We start from the raw sequence: 21,969 nt of genomic DNA, 5'->3' as shown, positions 1-21,969 counted from the left end.
AATGACCTCATTTTAACTTGATTACCTCTGTAAAGACCCTATTTCCAAATAAGGTCTCATTCTGTGCTATGGGGCTTAGGACTTCAACATAGCTTTCATTGATGAATGATAGAATTTCACTGAAAAATTAATAGGATTTGATGAATTAATATAGGGTAGGAGGTCAGGAAAGAGAAGGAGCAAAGGTAAATCTTGAATTTTCCTGCTTAACTGAGAGAATGTTGATACCATTGGAAGACAGTTTCCAGACAAAGTGAGAGTGGAGAGAAATGAATTTTGTTGTAAGCCTGCTGAATTTGGAATTGTATGAGATAGATTGGTTCAGGATCTAGTCAGAATTCAGGGAAGAGATTTGCATCTGGATAATTTGTCATGAGAATGTTTGGGTTCTCTGAGGGAGAGAAGATAGAGGAGAGCTAAGTCTAAAAAGGAAGCTAAAGAGAAAAAGGTTACTTTGTTGAAATGGGTACCTTCATCCGTTATAGAAAAAAAGTGTCTCATGAGGGGATCTTTCCCTTTACTCCAAATGTCAGTTCTAGTAACGTCTGGATAGTGGATTTACTAGCCGAAGTGGTCGCTGCATGAACAGAAGTAGAGTTACCAGTTCCTGACAGCTGCGAGTCAGCCTCTGGGCATCTTGCTAAATTTTCAAATATAATTATACAGTAGACTTCCTTTAACAAATTCTGTGTTCCCAGCTATAATTATAACTGCTTTTCTTGCCTGTAGCCTGTTCTTTGTCTTACTACTCTCCTCCTTATCTCCCCCTGCTGGTTAGAATTATCCTCTGGTCATTTGGATCTGAGAAAATATGAAGTGGTTTTCTTTCCAAAGCATAGATTCACCAAAGCTAACCAATTTCCTCTCTACACTCTAGTCTAAAATACATTTCCAGTAATACCAAGTAATGTTTTAAAGCACAAGCTAGCAATATTCTATAGTAAAGTAATTTTTATTTTGAAATAATATGGAAATAACAATTTAGGTATATTGTAAGTTCACTATGCAACTGTCAGAAAATGACCACCATGACTTATCCAGTACTCCTAGCAATAGTAAAGAGACTTTTAAATAAAATCTTGCTCATGGCCATGCTTTAGACCAAGGTTTTTTGTTTTTTTTTTTAATAAATTAAGGTTTGCAACCAGAAATGAAGTCAACATAAATCCTACAACTATGATTCTGCAATAGTTTCCAGGACTTATCATGGCAGTAATTTGTAAGATTAGAAATATGAGTGGGATTTCCTGTTTTCTCATCTATTTTTATCACCTAGATATCCACTATGAAAATAAATCACTTTAAAAAATGACTTGATATCCTTTACAAATATATTGTAGTTTTGGGGTGATAAACTTCAAGAATGTTATTTCTGTGTCATTTAGATTATATTCTAAGTCATTTTAATGTCTTTCTTAAGAAATAACTAAAATGTATGGATTTCTGAATATGCAGAAGAAGAGGTATGCTTGAACTCTTAGCCTACAATGGATGTAGTTCAGAAGGAATTATGGACCATTGTATGTGTATTGTTCATCACTGACGTATTCACTAAAAAAATACTTAAAAAGAGTATTTGCTATGTGCTAGCCACTGTGCTAGTTGTTAGTTTACTGGGGCTTTAGTTTGAAGAACTTGATTTAAACAGGTATGCTTATAATGGTTGAATATACTTGGGAATAGACAGTAGTGTATTCAGTTGCCTATTAAAATAATTCTGTGTATTCTGGGTAGCTTTTGATTTAAAAAGTACTTCTCTTACACAATAATTGGTTGACACTTTTTGACCTCAGTATAAGACCACAGTATTTAATGAACAAACAAGAAGAATAAACTTTTGATAAATAAGGCATTTTTTTGAAATGTTTAGAAATAAGCTTGAAGCCTTTTAGCATTAGATTGACGGGTTTTCCTTTTGTGAAAGAGTAAGTGAATAAGGTCATATTTCATGTTTGCAGATCCTAATCCTGTCATAGGAATAATAGAGTCTTGAAAAGCAGTGCTTTGAAATTCACCATTCTAAGAAATCTCTCCTTACCAGTATAATTTTATGGTCATGTGGTGAGGTTTCAGGTTGAGGAATGAGATTAGATTTGCAGGGGCAGAATATTTGCTGTCCTCATTGTTTTGGTTCCCAAGGAATGCTTACCCCTTAGCCTCAAATATGCTGTGGTATTAGCTGCTTTAAAATAGATTGCTCAAGACTCTTTATTTGGAAAACCTTAAATATGCATCATGATGCATTACTTGCAATAAAAAATGGGGCTACTTGGGGCGCCTGGGTGGCTCAGTTGGTTAAGCGACTGCCTTCGGCTCAGGTCATGATCCTGGAGTCCCGGGATCGAGTCCCACATCAGGCTCCCTGCTCAGCGGGGAGTCTGCTTCTCCCTCTGACCCTCCTCCCTCTCATGCTCTCTGTCTCATTCTCTCTCTCGCCAATAAATAAAATCTTAAAAAAAAAAAAAAAAAAAAAAATGGGGCTACAATTATATAAAACAAAACACTACAGCTGCTGACAGATGTCACTAACAACTTAAACACAGATCCTTCAAAAAGGAACTGCTAGACATCTAATTTGGGGAGTTAAGGTCATTATAGCTCAAGATGAAATACTGTTGTCCATTATATTTATTGGGCTTTGTCTTTTTTGTTTTGGTTTTTGATAGTTTATTGAGACTTTGGTATTTAATGTAGTTAAAAAACTATTCTGGGGTGCCTGGGTGGCTAAGTTGGTTGAGTGTCTGCCTTTGGCTCGGGTCATGATCTCAGGGTCCTGGGATTGAGCCCTGCATTGGGCTCCCTGCTTAGTGGGGAGTCTGCTTCTCCCTCTCCCTCTGCCTCTGTGCTCGCTCACTCTCTCTCAAATAAATAAATAAATAATCTTTAAAAAAAAAAAAAAAAACCACTGTTCTTCTGAATTACAATTAGTAAATGTAGCAGGACTGAAGGAAATAGCAAACCACCGTGAAGCAAACACCATAATAGTAGTTATTGTCAGCAAGATCTATCAATGGATGCCAAAAAAACAAGGTGAAAGTTTGAGAAGAAAAAATATTTGCATAATCTAAAAGTATTTCTCTAAGATGTTTAATAATTACAAAGTGAAAAATAGTAACTTTGCAGTAGAGAAAGCTGGCAAGTGATCTAAGCGGACATCACCAATAAGAAGACATGCTAACATCTGGTAAGAAGAGGGCACAGCATCACTTATGTGATGTTATTGCCAAAAATGTATATAACCTCAGTCTAATCATAGGAAAACATTAGACAAACCCACATTGAGGCATGTTTTACAAAATAATCAGTACTTTTTGAAAGTATCATGGTCATGAAAGACAAGGAATTGTCACAGATTGGAGAAGACTATAGAGACATGACAGCTAAAGACAGTGGGGAATCCTGGATAGGATCCTGGAATAGAAAAAAGTTGGGAAAAATAGAAAAAGAAGTATGAAAAGAGCATTGGTGGACAGCTGGAAAACTTGTGAGTAATTTAGTTAGTATAGAACCAATGTTAATTTTATGTTTTAATAACTGTCGGTAGTTACATATGATGTTAACATTAGGGGAACCTGAGTGAACGGTATGTGGGAACTCTATGCTATTTTTACAACTTTTCTATAAGCGTAAAATTATTTCAAAGTACATCATATTTAAAAGCCCATTCTTCTGGAAATCCCTATAGTGCTCTCAGCATATCCTGTGAGGCTGTAAAGGTGCTCCCCTATATATATGAAGTGTGTTCTGTTTTGTTTTGAAGTGAGCTCTGTGCCCATGGTGGGGCTTGAACTCACGACCCTGAGATCAAGAGTCACATGTTCTATTGACTGAGCCAGCCAGGCGCCCCGTGAAGTAAGTGTCTTTGGTTTTAAAAATAAGTATCTTGGACAAAAATCAGGGTGGACTCCTATTGTAACTAATTGTGCTCAGTATTGTGTTGCTGACTGTCATCTGTCATCTCACTTCTTATAATCATCTTTTAATAACAATTGTAGAGATACTCAGGTTGTATAAATTGTATGAAGATGTTAATTGGCCTCTGCTATAGTCAGTGGACTAGTATATGGGGAGAATTTGAAGATTAGAAATACATAATACCCAAAAGTGATATCAAAAGTGAACAAACAGGGTGGCTCAGTCTGTTAAGTGTCTGCCTTTTGCTCAGGTCATGATCCTGGAGTGCCAGGATTCAGTCCTGCATCAGGCTCCCTGCTCAGCCGGAAGTCTGTTTCTCCTTCTCCCCCTGCCCCCCTCCAGCTCATGCTCTCTAGATCTCTCTCTCTCTAGCTCGCTCTTTCTCTAGCTCTCTCTGCTCCCTCTCAAATAAATCTTTTAAAAAAGTGAACAAATAGGAGGTATCTGTGGGGATGTGTTTATCATGATTTAAAAAAAACAATAGTGGCCATGTTTCCAGGATGTAAAATAAAAGTTTACAGTGTTCTAAAAGTTGTCCTTTTTTTTTTTTTTTTAAAGATTTTATTTATTTATTTTGACAGAGAGAGAGAGAGACAGTGAGAGAGGGAACACAAGCAGGGGGAGGGGCAGAGGGAGAAGCAGGCTTCCCGCTGAGCAGGGAGCCCAATGTGGGGCTTGATCCCAGGACCCTGGGACCATGACCTGAGCTGAAGGCAGACGCTTAACGACTGAGCCACCCAGGCGCCCCAAAGTTGTCCTTTTTTATACAAGCCATACTTTAGATGGGCTTCAGCTATGAAGGAAGAAATCTATGGGAGGAAGTGGACCATGAGATGAACTTCCTTGTTTTATTTTACTAAAACATAGCAAGTCACCTGTCATCCATTTGACATAGAGCCACCTAATAGCCTTTCTAAATAAAAATTTATAATGCCACCATCTGTATATGGAAAACCATTAGTTATACTTACACAGAAAAGGTTTATGCCAAACTAAACTTACTGATGTCAGGGACTCTGTTACTTTTAAAAAAGTTTTTTCCATCTAGAATAGTGCCTAGTTATAAATAAATATTGAATGAATGAATGAATACTGGAGACCATGTAAGGTAGCTTTTCATATTAAATGTAAAATTCACATGTCTGTAATAATGCAATTTTAGGGTTGAACATTTAGAATCCAGGCCATCAAAGTGTCAGTTTTTTGGAGAATTAACTCTTTTCTACAAATCTGTACTTGTTATTAAGGGCATCTCAAATTTCATATTTGGTAATTTACTGATACTCTGAACATTTCCATACCTGGGTTTGTTTCTTTGTGTTTCGGCAGCAGTGTGGATTCTGGTGATGGGAAGACACACATAGCCCCCAGAAAGTTCTAGAGAGTTTACGATTGTGTTTTGCCTGAGAAGTTGAAATTAGGGAGAGCAAATGAAGAATTCTGCTGTTTCTGTGATATAATTCTTAGCAATCTTGTAAAACTTATTCTAGCCTGAAAATATTTCCAAAATATAGTTATGAGTATTATGTACATCATAAGGAAAACTTAATGGTATAGCCAGTGTGTGTCATTAGCTACCTTAAAACCTACTCTTTGGAGTAATGCATATGAATATATTTACTGGACTATGCATACTGAAATTAGTAGATTCTGCTTTGTTAAAAAAAACTGCTAATTTTACATTGTTACAATTGTTTGTTTTTACAGACCTCATCACCCCTTTTTGACACAAAGGTATACTTTAAAAATGTCATATTTTTACTGGTTTAATAATTGATTCCTCTTCTCCCCATCATGGCATGTTAAGTTTCTCCTAGTCAGTGCTTCTTCTCAAAGTCATTTGTAAAGGGTAATGAATCTCATTTACAAAGTAGATTTGGTTAGCTACTTTAAACTCTTTGGAGAAGTAGCCATGCACACTTGGGTGGGGGCATAAGGGAAGGTTAATTTTTTCCACACTTAAGTATTACAGAATATCCATAGGAAACTAAAATTGTTTAAAGTCTCATTTAATCTTTTCCTTTTTTTTTTATTGTGTCGAAAGTAACCATTAATACTGGGTGGAAGAAAATATTTGTCATTTTTATTTATTTTCAATGAGGAATATAGGCTTTATATTAAAAATATGTGGTTTTAATATAATTTATTTTGGTTTAAAATCTAGGGCAGATTGGAAAGTTGATGGGGGGGCGTGGTTTAGGTCCTATGTCTGCCAGATACTGTGTCTCTGATCTTGAGCAAGTCAGTGTGTCTTTCTGAATATATTTTTGTCTCATCTATAAAATGTTGAGATTAAGAATAACACTCTACCTTATGTGGTTTGTGAGGATTACATCAACTAAACATGATAATATATATGATCACATCTAGCACCAGGACAGGTTGCCTAACTTGACTTCAGATCTGCTGTGAACACTTGCCCCTTGGAGATATGCTGAGCATTGTGCCTAGAACACAGTGGTCATGCTCAGTTAATTGGCTCTGATTTTCTGATGAGAAAATGCCCGTGAAAGGGTGTTGTGAGTTTGTGGTACTGGAAAAATAAGAATATAAAAAAATTTAGATGTTAAAACATGGTTAACCAAATTAATGCAGTTTTATAGGATTTTTATATCACAAACCTAAAACTTATACAAACTAATTCATTGAGGTCTTACTCAATAATTAATAATACCTAATTTTGAACCAATAAAAAAAGCAATACTGTATAATACTATTTACAAGCAACAGATTTTGGGCTATTTCAAATCATTTCTTTTTATTCTTCTTTTGCTGGGGAAAAAAGTCATTAGTCTGCATTTATAATCAGGACTAGCTTCCTGTAAAATTATTTATTTTAACTTTTTATTTATAGATTTTGAAATTTACAATTCTAAATACAGCAATAGTAAGGCACTGCATTTTTGCAGGAAACAAAAAGCACAATTAACATAAAGTCAGAGCCAGCCACAAATAAAATATTCCAGCAAACTGTGTAAGGAAAAAAAATGCTCTGGGAAGCAGATGCCAAGAAATGTTGCAAAGGTGGCCTTATTACATTGGAAAGAAAAGAATACAGAAGTATTGGTAGTAATAGTAGTAGGAAGAGGAGGGAGAGGGAAAAGGGGAGGAAGAGGTGGGGAATGTAGGTAGCAAATAAGTGAATGAGCCATTAAGTGCTAGGCACAGTTCTAAGCATTTTATGTAGATTATCTCATTTAATCTTCCCAACTACTTTATGAGTTAGGTCCCTGCTTTACAGATGAAATAGCTGAGGCTCACAGAATGTTAAGTAATTTTCCCTAAAACCTTATAGCCAGGATTCAAACCCAGGCTTTTTGGCCCTGGAAGTAAAGTTCTTACCCGCTATGCATACTGCATAGCCACCATCTACAGAGAATGTAGATGATGAACAGAATGTAGTTTGTGTGTTTTGTGGATAATTTTTTTTAAAGATTTATTTGAGAGAGTGTGCAGGGGGAGGGACAGAGGGAGAGGGAGAATGAGTCCCAAGCAGAGTCTTCACTGAGCATGGAGCCTGATGATGGGGCTTGATCTCAGGACCCTAAGATAGGACCTGGGTGGAAACCAGAAGTTGGATGCTCAACCCACTGTGCCACCCAGGCACCACTGTGGATAATTTTTTAAATTGTATCATTGGATTCCCTTGGACTGGAGGCATTAATTTGGCCCTTTAAAAAAGTAATTGGTTACTTGATAAGACCCCTGGTGTTCTCAAAAATAATAACCCACTCGAAAATACGTCAGCGGTAAGACCTTAACTGTCTTTCTAGATGGATTTTTTTTTTAACATTCCTTCCATGGCGGCATAAAGTATATTAATACATACGATAAATTCATTTATATACTTTTTTTTAAAAAAATATTTTATTTATTTATTTGAGTGAGAGAGAGCACAAGCAGGGGGAGCTGCAGAGGGGGAGGGAGAAGCAGGCTCCCCACTGAGCAGGGAGCCTGATTTGGAGCCCAATTCCAGAACCCCAAGATCATGACCTGAGCCAGAGGCAGATGCCCAACTGACTGAGCCACTCAGGTGCCCCTCATTTACATGCCCTTAATAATTGTCAAGACAAGTAATAGATGAAAGCATAGGAATGGTAAAGTGTGGTGTGGGATTATATCACTTACCTTTTAGGCAGGGATTGTTTTTGGATTTTTGTACTTCCAGAAAGACTACCCTGCAGCTAGTGTATTTCATTTCTTTAAAAGAATCTCACATAGCAGGGACTTAACATCTAACTGATTACATTATTCTAGGCATAGAAATAATGAAACTCCCATAGTTCTTTCTTTGAGAAAACATATATCAAAATATTTCCTTTCTGTTTGACAAAAGCACATTGGATTTTTGCCTTAAAGAGAAATGTCATTTTTTAACTTGGACTGTGGCAGAATCAAATGAACAGTAGTTTTTGATGGCTAACTCCTGTTCTTTTTGTTATTGTAAAAATCCTTAAAAAAGTATTGTGACTAAATTATTTTATTCTTAGACATTAAGTTTTCTTTCCTTTGTCTTCAAATTTTTATAGCTCTCTTTCTCATAACATTGTCCTGCTAGGCCCTAAGACCTAACTTTCACATTTGCCAGATTTTAAAAGAAGTTCATTAAGAGGAAATTTTGGATAGAATGTTTTGGCCAGATCTGAGATTCCCATCATAATTTAAAAAGATCTTTGAGGCAATTTTTATTATTTACCTTAATTCAGTTAACTAATTCTGACATATTTTCTCTTAAATTGATTTTAAAAAAATGATAGATTATCTGCCTTAACTATACCAAATGGCACCTGATTTAATAAGAAAGTTCTAACTGTATAAAGTCCAAGGGAGTCAGGAGATATACTTGTGGAAGTGTGGAATTTGACATTTACGCTGTTGTATGGATTCAGCAATCTCCCATTCCCCTATACCTTATATCTCCTGTATTATACTCTTCTGTAGCCACATCACCTTGATCAAGAAGAGGGCTGTTTTCCCACCAACAGTGTAGGAGGGTTCCCCTTTCTCCGCATCCCCGCCAACATCTGTCATTTCCTGACTTGTTAATTTTAGCCATTCTGACTGGTGTGAGGTGGTATCTCATTGAGGTTTTCATTTGGATTTCCCTGATGCCGAGCCAATATTGAGCTCTTTTTCATGTATCTGTTGGCCATTTGGATGTCTTCTTTGGAAAAATGTCTGTTTGTGTCTTCTGCCCATTTCTTGATTGGATTCTTTGTTCTTTGGGTGTTGAGTTTGATAAGTTCTTTATAGATTTTGGATACTAGCCCTTTATCTGATATGTCATTTGCAAATATCTTCTCCCATTCTGTTGGTTGTCTTTTGGTTTTGTTGACTGTTTCCTTTGCTTTGCAAAAGCTTTTTATCTTGATGAAGTGCCAATAGTTCATTTTTGCCCTTGCTTCCCTTGCCTTTGGCGATGTTTCTAGGAAGAAGTTGCTGCAGCTGAGGTATGTGCTCTGGTAAGCGCTGTGAATTGTGCAAGACTGTTGAATCTCAGACCTGTACCTCTGAAACAAATAATGTAATATATGTTAAGGAAAAAAAAAAAAGAAGAAGATAGCAGGAGGGGAAGAATGAAGGGGGGGAAATCGGAGGGGTAGACGAACCATGAGAGACAATGGACTCTGAAAAACAAACTGAGGGTTCTAGAGGGGAGGGGGGTGGGAGGATGGGTTAGCCTGGTGATGGGTATTGAGGAGGGCACGTTCTGCATGGAGCACTGGGTGTTATGCACAAACAATGAATCATGGAACACTACATCTAAAACTAATGATGTAATGTATGGGGATTAACATAACAATAAAAAAAGAGGGAAAAAAAAAGAAGAGGGCTGTTTGTGTAACTTTGTTCTCAGTAGAGGGTAGAATTGACTAAAGCAGGGATGGCAAATATACAGCTTCTGTGCACCCTCTTTGCTGTGCTCATTGCAGACATCAGGTCATGGCATACTTCTTTGCTTAGCCATAAAGCAGTTTCTCAATTTTCTTAGCTTCAGTGAGCTGTCTCACAAAGTTTCCATGTGAGGAAACTTATCTGCTGTTGTTGGAATAGAGTTTGGGATGATTATCAAAAGTTCTGTGCCTTTTTCTTTCATGTTTAGGATGTGAGGTAGCCCAGGATTAAGAGATCTTACTTCCTGTCTTAGTTTTGGTAAGTGTGCTAGCAGTTTAGTAGCCTTTTAAGTGTGCTTAAACACACTTGAATTTAGCACAACAAAATTGATCCCTCCCCCCAATACCTTTTTAATAAAATATTCTATCAGGAAACCTTTTTTAGATACTACTACAGTTCATTTTTGGACAACTCTTCTCTGATAAATATATACTGAAAAAGTTATCTTTGGTTAGGGATGAGGAATAGGTTGTATCTTGCAATCTAAATCCAATACATTGATAAGGTTGATGTATTAGGATTCTCTAGAGAAAAATAATGAATAAAAGGTGTGTGTTGGGGGTGGTGGTGGTAAGGAGAGGGAGATTTTAAGGAATTGGCTTATGTGATTGTGGAGGCTGGCAAGTCCAAAATCTGCAAGGTAGGCCAGTAGGCAAGAGCTGGTGTTGTAGTTTAAATCCAGAGGCCCTCTGCTGGCAGAATTACCTTTTCTGCAGGGGAGATCAGTTCTTTTTTTAATTAAGGCTTTCAATCAGTTTGATGAGGCCCACCCATACATTAAGGAGGGTAATCTGCTTCACTCAAAGTCTGTTGATTTAAATGTTAATCTCATCTAAAAAATACTTCTATAAAATAATGTTTGACTGTGACCTAGCCAAGTTGACACATAAAGTTAATCATCACAATTGAGAAAGACTGATTCATTCATGATTGTTGAGTACCTATTATGAGGCAGGTTCTTTTTTTTTTTTTTTTAATTTTATTATGTTATGTTAGTCACCATACAGTACATCATTGGTTTTTGATGTGGTGATCCACGGTCCATTGTTTTCGTATAACACCCAGTGCTCCATGCAGTACGTGCCCTCCTTAATACCCATCACCGGGCTAACCAATCCCCCCTCCCCCCTTCCCCCTCCCCTCTAAAACCCTGTTTGTTTCTCAGAGTCCATAGTCTCTCATGGTTCATCTCTCCCTCCAATTCCCCCCCCCCAATTTTTCCCTTCCTTCTCCTAATGTCCTCCATGCTATTCCTTATGTTCCACAAATAAGTGAAACCATATGATAATTGACTTTCTCTGCTTGACTTATTTCACTTAGTATAATCTCCTCCAGTCCCATCCATGTTGATGCAAAAGTTGGGTATTCATTTTTTCTGATGGCTGAGTAATATTCCATTGTATATATGGACCACATCTTCTTTATCCATTCATCTGTTGAAGGGCATCTCGGCTCTTTCCACAGTTTGGCTATTGCGGACATTGCTGCTCTGAACATTGGGGTGCATATGGCCCTTCTTTTCACTACATCTGTGTCTTTGGGGTAAATACCCAGTAGTGCAATTGCTGGGTCATAGGGTAGCTCTATTTTTAATTTTTTGAGGAACCTCCACACTGTTTTCCAAAGTGGCTGTACCAACTTGCATTCCCATCAACAGTGTAAGAGGGTTCCCCTTTCTCCCCACAACCTCTCCAACATTTGTTGTTTCTTTCCCTGTCCATTTTTGCCATTCTAACTGGTGTAAGGTGGTATCTCAGTGTGGTTTTGATTTGGATTTCCCTGATGGCTAATGATGATGAACATTTTTTCATGTGTCTGTTAGCCATTTGTATGTCTTCTTCAGAGAAGTGTCTGTTCATCTCTTCTGCCCACTTTTTGACTTGATTATTTGTTTTTTGGGTGTTGAGTTTGAGAAGTTCTTTATAGATTTTGGATACCAGCCCTTTATCTGTAGTGTCATTTGCCAATATCTTCTCCCATTCTGTGGGTTACCTCTTTGTTTTGTTGACTGTTTCCTTTGCTGTTCAGAAGCTTTTTATCTTGATGAAGTCCCAAAAGTTCATTTTTGCTTTTGTTTCACTAGCTTTTGGAGATGTATCTTGAAAGAAGTTGCTGTGGGCAATGTCAAAGAGGTTACAGCCTATGTTCTCTTCTAGGATTTTGATGGATTCCTGTCTCACATTGAGGTCTTTCATCCACTTTGAGTTTATCTTTGTGAATGGTGTTAGAGAATGGTCGAGTTTCATTCTTCTGTATATAGCTGTCCCAATTTTCCCAGCACCATTTATTGAAGAGACTGTCTTTTTTCCATTGCATGTTTTTTCCTGCTTTGTCAAAGATTATTTGACCATAGAGTTGAGGGTCCATATCTGGGTTCTCTATTCTGTTCCATTGGTCTGTATGTCTGTTTTTGTGCCAGTACCATGCTGTCTTGGTGATCACAGCTTTGTAATATAGCTTGAAATCAGGCAACGTGATGCCCCGGATTTGTGTTTCTTTTTCAACATTTCCTTGGCGATTCGGGGTCTTTTCTGATTCCATACAAATTTTAGGATTGTTTGTTCCAGCACTTTGAAAAATGTCATTGGAATTTTGATCGGGATGGCATTGAAGGTATAGATTGCGCTGGGTAGCATAGACATTTTAACAATGTTTATTCTTCCGATCCATGAGCATGGAATATTTTTCCATCTTTTTGTGTCTTCTTCAGTTTCTTTCATGAGTGTTTTGTAGTTCCTAGAGTATAGATCCTTTACCTCTTTGGTTAGGTTTATTCCGAGGTATCTTATGGTTTTTGGTGCTATTGTAAATGGAATCGTTTCTTTAATTTCTCTTTCTACAGTTGCGTTGTTAGTGTATAAGAAAGCAACTGATTTCTGTGCATTGATTTTGTATCCTGCCACATTACTGAATTGCTGTATGAGTTCTAGTAATTTGGGGGTGGAGTCTTTTGGAAAAGTTTTCCACATAACGTATCATGTCTGTGAAAAGAGAGAGTTTGACTTCTTCTTTGCCAATTTGAATACCTTTTATTTCTTTTTGTTGTCTGATTGCTGTTGCTAGGACTTCTAGTACTATATTCAACAATAGTGGCGAGAGTGGGCATCCTTGACATGTTCTGATCTTACGGGAAAGGCTCTCAGCTTTTCCCCATTGAGGATGATATTTGCTGTGGGTTTTTCATAGATGGATTTTATGAACTTGAGGAATGTTCCCTCTATCCCTGTACTCTGGAGAGTTTTAATCAGGAAAGGATGTTGTATTTTTTGTCAAATGCTTTTTCTGCATCAATTGAGAGGACTATATGGTTCTTCTCCCTCCTCTTATTAATGTGTTCTGTCACACTGATTGATTTGCGAATGTTGACCCACCCTTGCATCCCGGGGATAAATCCCACTTGGTCGTGGTGGATGATCCTTTTAATGTATTGTTGAATCCTATTAGCTAGGATTTTGTTGAGGATTTTGGAATCCGTATTCATCAGGGATATCGGTCTGAAATTCTCCTTTTTGATGGGGTCTTTGCCTGGTTTGGGGATTAAGGTAATGCTGGCCTATGAGGCAGGTTCTATACTTGATATTGGAGGATCTCAGCAGATTTAAAAAGGAAAAAATTTAGTAGACCATTTTTTCTTGTCAGCTAATTTTAGATATTTGTAATTAGTCATGCTTATACTAAGTACAAAAAAAATACTTCTTAAAAAATATGTTGTAGGGGAGATACATTCAATGTTCAGCCAGTAATTTAAGGATTAAAGAATTTTGGAATAGACCAATGGTCATCATCCTGGCTACATATTTGAAACATACTAATGGGGTGCCTGGGTGGCTCAGTCAAGTGTCTGCCTTTGGCTCAGGTCTTGGGATCAAGCCCCATTATCGGGCTCCCTGCTCAGTGGGGAGTCTGCTTCTCCTTCTCCCTCTCTCCCAACTCGCTTGCTCTCTCTCACTCTCTTTCTCTCTTATATAAATAAATAAAATCTTAAAAAGGAAACATACTAATGAATGGATCCCATTCTAGACTGATTTAATCAGGATCTTTGGGGCTGAGGTCTGGACATCAATGTTTCTTAAAGGATCTATAGGTGATTCTAAGGTACAGCTAGGGTGGAGAAACACAGACTATATTATGCAGTTATGAACTGTTTAATGTTTCTTTCTGCATGGAAAGAATATATTTCTCTGCATTTCAAAACCTAGATGAAACATAGTATTAAATATCTAGTCTCTGATAGAAAGGAACTTGTTCAGAAGACCTGTAATTTCTCTTCTTTAGTTCTGATCTCTTCTCTGTCTCATTTCCATAAAGCTAATGTCTACCTGTCTTTGAGGACATCTCCTCTTCCTTAAAGCTTTTCCTGAATATAACAGTTCATAATAATATATTCTTTTTATTTATTATTTGTTTGCCACTAAATAAATTTAGTCTTACAATGATTTTATGATAGTATATAATAATCTTTTGGTAGAGATTTAACACTTTCTCTAGTGTAGTTTACCATCCATCTCATTTATTTTTATTTTTTATTTTTTAAAGATTTATTTGTTTATTTGAGAGAGCACAACTGTGCAGGGGGGAGGGGCAGAAGGAGAGGGAGAGAGAGTCTTAAGCAGACTCCATTGAATTCAGAGGTCGACAGCAGGCTTGATCTCAGGACCCTGAGATCATGACCTGAGCCAAAACCAAGAATCAGATGCTCAACCCACTGCACCCCCCAGGTACCCCAACCATCCCTCTCATTTAATCCACACAACAGTCCCGTGACTAGGAAGGAATTAACATCTATTGAGTACTTACTACACATTCCGGCCGTGAAGCTTTAAGCTTCACTTTATTGTCTATATAATACTCAACAACAATCCTGTCATATAACCATTATTATCTCACTTTACACATGAGGAAACTAAAGTTTGGAGGAAACTAAAGTTTGGAGGAAATTAAGGTTTAGTGAGTTTCCCAAATTTCATAGTCCTGTCATTTATAAACATCAGATATAGACCTCAAAACTAAGTTCTCTGACTTAACAGTTCTGGGCTCTTTCTGCTGTATTTGTAGACTTATTTCCTAAGCTTTCATGATAAACAGACTCCTTGTTTTATGCATTGCTGTATCTCATATGAACTTACACATAGAAGTTGCTTAATCAGTATTGATTTATTTGTAATGTAACTTTATAAATCTGATTGTGATTATAGTTTCCATTTTAAAGGCACATCTAGCTCCATTAACTCCATATGAATGTTTGCTTCTGTATTCTTTATCTACTCTTCAATTCCTTTATGTTCTAATTTAAAAATTATTGTGAAACATTTCAAACTTGGTAAAAGTGCAGAAAATAATGGAATAGATGTGTATATACCCACCTTGCTTTTATCTCTCACTTTTTGAAAAAGAAGTAAGATTATTATAGATATTGCTGAAGTTCCACCCTTGTCCCTTTGTCCTTCCTTTTTCCCAAAAGGCAGCTATTATTCTCAGTTTTGTATAAGTATATGTGCCTGTATACTGTTCTTCTACCGTAAATAACATATTATTAAATTTTAGATAAATGGAACTATTGTATACGTATCCCTTTCAAAAAATAAGTTTGAGCCATATTTTACATATCATATAATTCACCTTTCCAAATGTACAATTCATTGAGATTTTAGGAGACTTACCAGGTTGTTCAGTCATCATCATGAATCAGGTGTAGAACATTGTCATCACTTGAATATAATCTCTCTTGCACATTAACTGTTAATCTTCATTCCCTCTACTGTAGGCAACCATTAATCTGTTTTCTGCCTCTATAGCTTTGCCTTTTCTGGCTATTTCATGTAAATGAAATAATGTATTTGGTCTCTTGTATCTGACTTTTTTCAGTGAGCATGTTTTTGAGGTTTGTCTACTCTGTAGCATGTATCTATAGTCCATTTCTTTTTATTGGTGAATATTATTACATTATCATGTTTTGTCAGTACATTCACTGTCAATCCATTCCGTGAATATTTAGCTTCTTTTCAATTTTTGACTATTATGAATAAATCTGCTAAGAACATTTATATTTAAGTCTTTATGTGGATATGTGTTTTCATTTCCCTTGAGTAGATACTTAAGAGGAGAATTGCTGAATCATCTGATACATTTATTTTTTTAACTTTTTAAGAAACTGCTAAACTATTTTCCAAAATGGCTGCAGCATTATACACTCTCATTGGTGATGTATGAGAGTTCCCATTTCTCTGCATCTTCACCAACGTTTGTTATTATTTTTTTTTATTATACATACCTTTTATAACTTAAATTTTTCTCTCAGTGTTTTGTTTTTGAGATTTATTCTTGTTGATACATGCAGCTGTTATGTATTCCCTTTCACTGCTTTAGGGTATGTCATTGAATGAATATAGTAAAATTTCAGCCATGATACTGAAAAATGGCTTTCCAAAATTCAACTGTGTAAAACGTAGGGTTGTGTTATTGTGAGGTTATTGAAAATCGGTGTTTTTAGTCCTCTATATTGTCATATAAGGTACAATGGTAAGATTTTGAAACTTATACTTAATACCACTGACTGAAAACTGATCTCAGAAATTCTCAAGTCGTCACAAGGCAATCATTTCCTGAGTCCATTCCACAGATATTAAGACTTTTGGCTTTATTTGAGAAATGGGCAGAAAATGTCCTCTGTTATTATGGGAAAATATTATCATTGAGTTTTATCATGGGAAATATTACTGTAGAGTTTTACTGACATAATTTGCTCTTTCTGTTGATGAACATTTAGGCTGTTTGTAATTTTCACTGTTAACAAACTCTTAGCATACATACATTTATATACCAGTTGTCTTGTACATGTGTATACTTCCTCTAGGGAGTGAAATTTCACATATTCAACCATACTAGATATTGTCAAATTGTTCTCCAAACTCCTCCCCCCTCCGCCCCCAATCTGGCTTTTCTCCCTTAGTAATGTAGTATGCACATAGACCCATAGGAATGATTAGGAATAGGTCTAAAGATTAGTGTTATCCAAGTTTGATACTAATAAGTGTAATAACAAGTTATATATACATATATAATTATATAATTTTGTGTGCTTTGTGTATAGCTAGAAAATGGAGCCTGTGCATCAGAATAGTTTTTATCTTCATTCAATATGTAATTCTGATCTGTAGGAATAATTTTTATTTACTTGAGAAATTTACTTGATATGAAAAAAATGTACTTATGGCATGTGATTCTTGATGTATTATTTTGGAAATTTTTTTCTTATTGCCTGTCACTTGTTGAGAAAACACAGTAACTAGTTGTAAGTGGTACTAAATAGTAAAGGTTAACTATCCATAGAATTATCAGAGTTTTGTTGCATAATGTTTACTTGAGTATTGAGACTGTTAGAAAAGATTTAGTTAAATACGGTTTGTGTTTCCTGTGTGTTAGCGAATAAAATAATTTTAGAATATTTGTATATGTTCATTTTTAATTGGGAAAATTATGTGAGTTGATTGTTTTGTTACTTTTTTATTTCTAATATGGAAATGGCTTTAAAAATCATACGTGGGGGGCACCTGGGTGGCTCAGTTGGTTAAGCATCTGCCTTCAGCTCAGGTTGTGATTTCGGGGTCCTGGGATTGAGCCCTGCATCAGGCTCCCTGCTCAGTGGGGAGTCTGCTTCTCCCTCTGCCCCTCTCCCTGCTCGTGCTCTCTCTCTTTCTCAAATAAATAAAATCTTTAAAAAATAAAAATAAAATCATACATAGAAGCCAGCCAGTAAAGGCTACATATTGTATGATTCCTTTTATATGAAATGTCTGGAATAGGCAAATCTATAGAGACAGAAAGTTGATTAGGGGGTGCCTGGAGAAGGAGGGGGGTGTTAGGGGGAGATAGGGAGTAATGACTTATGGATTTGGGGTTATTTTTTTTGGGTGGGGTAAAATGTTCTAAAATTGATTGTAATGATGCTTCCAAACTCAGTGTATATATAAAAACCTTGAATTGTATACTTTAAATGGATGAATTATATGTGCATTGTATCTCAGTAAAGCTATTGAAAACATGATAAATGACCCTTTGTAGAAAATACCAATAGTTCAAAAATGTATAAAAAAGAAAGTAAAAAGTAGTCCAAATTCCAGCAGTTCCTGTGTCAATGTAGAGAAACAGCATCATTTTAAATGGCTGTTTAATAAATTTCATTGTGTGGATGTACCACAATTTAATTAATTCCCTAATAATGGACATTTAGTAGTATTGTAAGTAGGGTCTTTATATGTTATTTTTGTGCAACTCATCTTTTTAGGATCAATAAAGTCTACAAGTAAAATTGTTGTAGAAGTAAGAGAATAAGTACATTTTAAATTTTGATTCATGTTTCTAAATTGCCCTTCAGTCTTAAATAAGATGCTCTAGTTTGTTCTTCCCCAGTGGTACGCGATAGTGTCTGAATTACCATACTCTTTCTGGTGCTAGATATTGTCATTATTTTTAATCTTGTCAATTAGGGGGAAATTCACTCATAAAAATTGTATTTCTTTGTGTAACTTGTTATATGTCCTTTTTGAAAAAAATTTTTAAAATCTTGTTTTTCTATTGGGATAATTTTTTTTTTTTGCATTGATATTTAGAAACTCTTTTTATATTAAGAATATTTAGTTTTTGTTATAGAGGATGAAAATATATTTTTTCAAGTTTCTATTTCATATTTATGTTTTTTCCCACTGTACAGAATTTTAAAATTTAGTGTAGTTATATTTATTACTTAAAAATATTCTTAGTTACTTTGCTATATTCCAAGATTATAAAAATATTCCATCATATTTTTAAATTATTTTAATGATTTTATTTCTTATGTTTAAATCTTTGATCCATTTGGCGTTTTATTTAGTATAAGAAGCAAAGGAGAGCGAAATGTACTTAACCCAGCTCACTGGCAAATTTTTATCTATAAAATGTTAAATTATCACTTACCTTTGAGCGTGTCATTTTAGTGGCAAATCTATTCTTACGCCATTCTTTTAAATATTGTAGTTTTAAATAATATATTTTAATATCTGGTAGAGTGATTTCTCTTTTACTCAGAAAGCAGCATGATATAGGGATTAAAACCCAGGGCCTTGCAAGATCATACACTTAACCTTTTTTGTGCCTCCATCAGTTCAATGGGGATAATAAAAGTAGGTATCACATGGGGTGCTACAGGATCAAAGCAATTTTTTCTTCTGCTTCATTAATGTTTCCCTCATTACTGCTTTCCCATCAGTATGCAGTCATGCTGTTATTTCTCCCATCTTAAAAACAACCTTTTTAATCCCACTTTTTGAGACACCTTTTGTCCCAGTTCTTTCTTCCTTTTGGCAGTAAAACTTCTCTGGGAATTGTCTGTACTTGCTGTTTCCAATTCTTCTCCTCCATTCTCTTTCTTAAAGTCATCACAGTTAGGGGAAAAGTCTCCACTGCTAAGTATTGTGAGTATGCCTTTATCATAGTTAACAGTAACTTCCACATTGCTAAATTCTGTGGTCAATCCTTGTCGTTACTTAAAACCTGTAGCTAGCATTTGATATAAGTTTCTCTTCCTTGGTATACTTTCTTCATTGTTTTCTAGGATATCATGCCTTCTTAGTTCTCTCTGCCCCACTGGTTGTTTCTCACTTTCCTCCATTGGTTTCTCCTATTCTTACCTACTTAATTTGGAGGGCGTCAAAGCCAGTTATTTGACCTTTTATCTTTTCTATTTACATTCACTGCATTGGTGATTTCATCTAATCTCATGTCTTTAAATACCAAAGTATTCAACTTAGCCCTTTTATCTGAACTCCAAGTTTATATATCTAATTAATTATTTGGCATCTCCACAGAGCTAACTGTCATCTCAAAATCATTATGTTAAAAAGTGACTTCCTATTCTTTCTCTTTCAAACCTATTTTACCTGCAGTCTTACCCATTTCTGTTGACGGCAGATCCATCTTTCTAGTGGCTCAGGTAGAAACAGTGGAGTCATCTTTTTCTTAAATTTTCTAGTTGCTTTTTGTTTGATATGTAAGAAAGCTGTTTAAAGTTAAATATTTAATTTGTAGTAGTGAGCTCATTATTTGTGTAATCATTTGTTTTTGGTTTTGTATGTATTTCCACATAAAAAAGCATTAATCTACAAGAATTATTTTGCTCTCTTGGGGTGCCTGGGTGGCTCAGTCGGTTAAGTGACTGACTCTTTGTTTGGCTCAGGTCATGATCTCAGGGTTGTGGGATCCAGCCCTGCATTGGGCTCCATGCTCAGCACGGAGTCTGCTTTTTCATCTCCCTCTGCGCCATCCTCCCCATGTCTTGTCTAATTACACTTGATAAGCAGATTCATTTCTTGACATTAAGCAATAACTACTTTTGACTTACATTCTAAACAGCTTTGGAATTAGGGTCCAGTGACTCTTGAATTGCTTGAAATAATAATTCTTCCCAGGGCTAGTACAACTTGAAATTTATAGTTCCTAGGAGAGCTGTACTGCATCTACTAATGGATTGTTGGTTGATACCAATTTCTATAGTATCTATAATTTTATATTTAATTTTAAATGAAATTCAGTGAGAATTACATTAAATTAAAAGAAGCATTTATATTCAGTTTTAGAATGACTTTATTCCTAAGTATATTCTGGAAAGTTACATTCTTTCAAGATTAATAAAATGCAGATCTCTTTAGGAGTAACTTGGGTTGAAAGATAAAATGCTGTTTCATCCGGGCTGCTAGCTCTATTTTCTCAATGATAAAGAACATTAGCCTCCCACCCCCGCCCCCCATCTTAAAGGAGAGCCTAAGTTTCAGCCTAAGTAGAACATTTGTGTCTTTTATTGAAACATATTCTCTGGCCTTCTCTGCCTAAATTAGAGTGAATAGTTTTTCACATGCTTCGGAAAGGGACATTTCAAGAGGACTTGTAAACTTTTTCCTATTTTATTTCCTTTTGAATTGTTATCAGAGGTGGTGAAAATCTTAAAGGAAAGTAAGGATATAATACAGAATGTGAGAAACTAGTATGTATTAATATGTGTAATGAAGTTTTAATTGTTATGGGGAAAAAAAAGGTACATGAGGACTATTTGCAACTTCTTACAGGGTTTAATTCTTTCCTGGAAATTACTTAACAAATGTTAACTTAAAATGACTTGGATTAAAACTTTCCATTGTTAAGGTAAGGGTTTGAATTCTGTGTTGGGTAAAATGATTCTGTGTCAGAAACATGTACTGGTGAGTTGTACATGTGGGTGGTAGTTCTGAGCAGGGTGATCATAGCCTAATTTGCTTGGGAAAGTGTTTTATATGCCTGTTATCCTGCCTTAATTATTTCTAGCACCCCTGCATTTTTATTGTTCCCTTGCATATTATTGCAAACTTAGTGGTTTAATAGAACACAAAATTTTAAACTCAGTTCTGTAGGTCAGAAGTCCAACATGGGTCTCATGAGGCTATAATCAAGATGTTAGAGAATCTGTTTCCTGTTCATTCAGTTTTTGGGCAAAATTCAGTTCTTTGTGGTTGTAAGACCTAGGTCTCCATTTTCTTGTCGCCTATAAACCAAGAGCGATTTTCAGCTTGTATAGGGAGCTGTATCTTGGCCCATCATCACTGCCTCCATTTTCAGCCAGCAAGAGCAAGTTGAATCCTCATCTGCTTCTCTCTGACCCTTCTTCCTCTATAGCATCTTTCTTTCTGACTCAAGTGATTGGGTTGAGCCTACCAGGGTAATCCAGGATAATTTCTCCATTTTGAGGTCCATGACTGTAATCACATCTTGAAAATCCCTTTTGCCATGTAAGGTAACATATTCACAGGTTCTAGGGATTAAGACATGGACATCTTTGAGGGAGTTGGTGCGTTATTCTGCCTTCCACAGCACCTTTTCACTATTGGGAGTGACCCTGTTTGGACACAATTATATGGTCATTCAATTTCTAAGTAGCCAATTGAATTATTTCAAATAAGAGTAAAACCCCAAACTCAAGTTTCTGTCTCCCTCTCTTAAAATTTTGTCTCATTAGTTCTTTCCTTTTCTACTTCCTCTCCTGCTTCTCTTTGACACCTTTGCAAAGGCATGAATAGTTTTTTCTGGCTCACTTGATAGAAGTCAGCATGGAGAGTGTATATGATTTCTTTTTTGCCCTTATTTATGAATAAAGGA

At 35.9% G+C, this 21,969-nt stretch overlaps 1 protein-coding gene across 2 annotated transcripts in view; it reads left to right on the top strand.

The window, feature by feature from the left end:
• TBC1D5 (TBC1 domain family member 5) overlaps positions 1 to 21,969 on the top strand; it is a 568,425-nt gene that overhangs the window by 85,397 nt on the left and 461,059 nt on the right. The window lies entirely within an intron of this gene.

Source organism: Phoca vitulina, unplaced genomic scaffold, assembly GCF_004348235.1.
Source record: "Phoca vitulina isolate PV1807 unplaced genomic scaffold, GSC_HSeal_1.0 scaffold10, whole genome shotgun sequence".
NCBI lineage: Eukaryota > Metazoa > Chordata > Mammalia > Carnivora > Phocidae > Phoca > Phoca vitulina.
The sequence above is the reverse complement of the archived record's forward strand: the minus strand, read 5'-3'. Positions and strand labels throughout refer to the sequence as shown.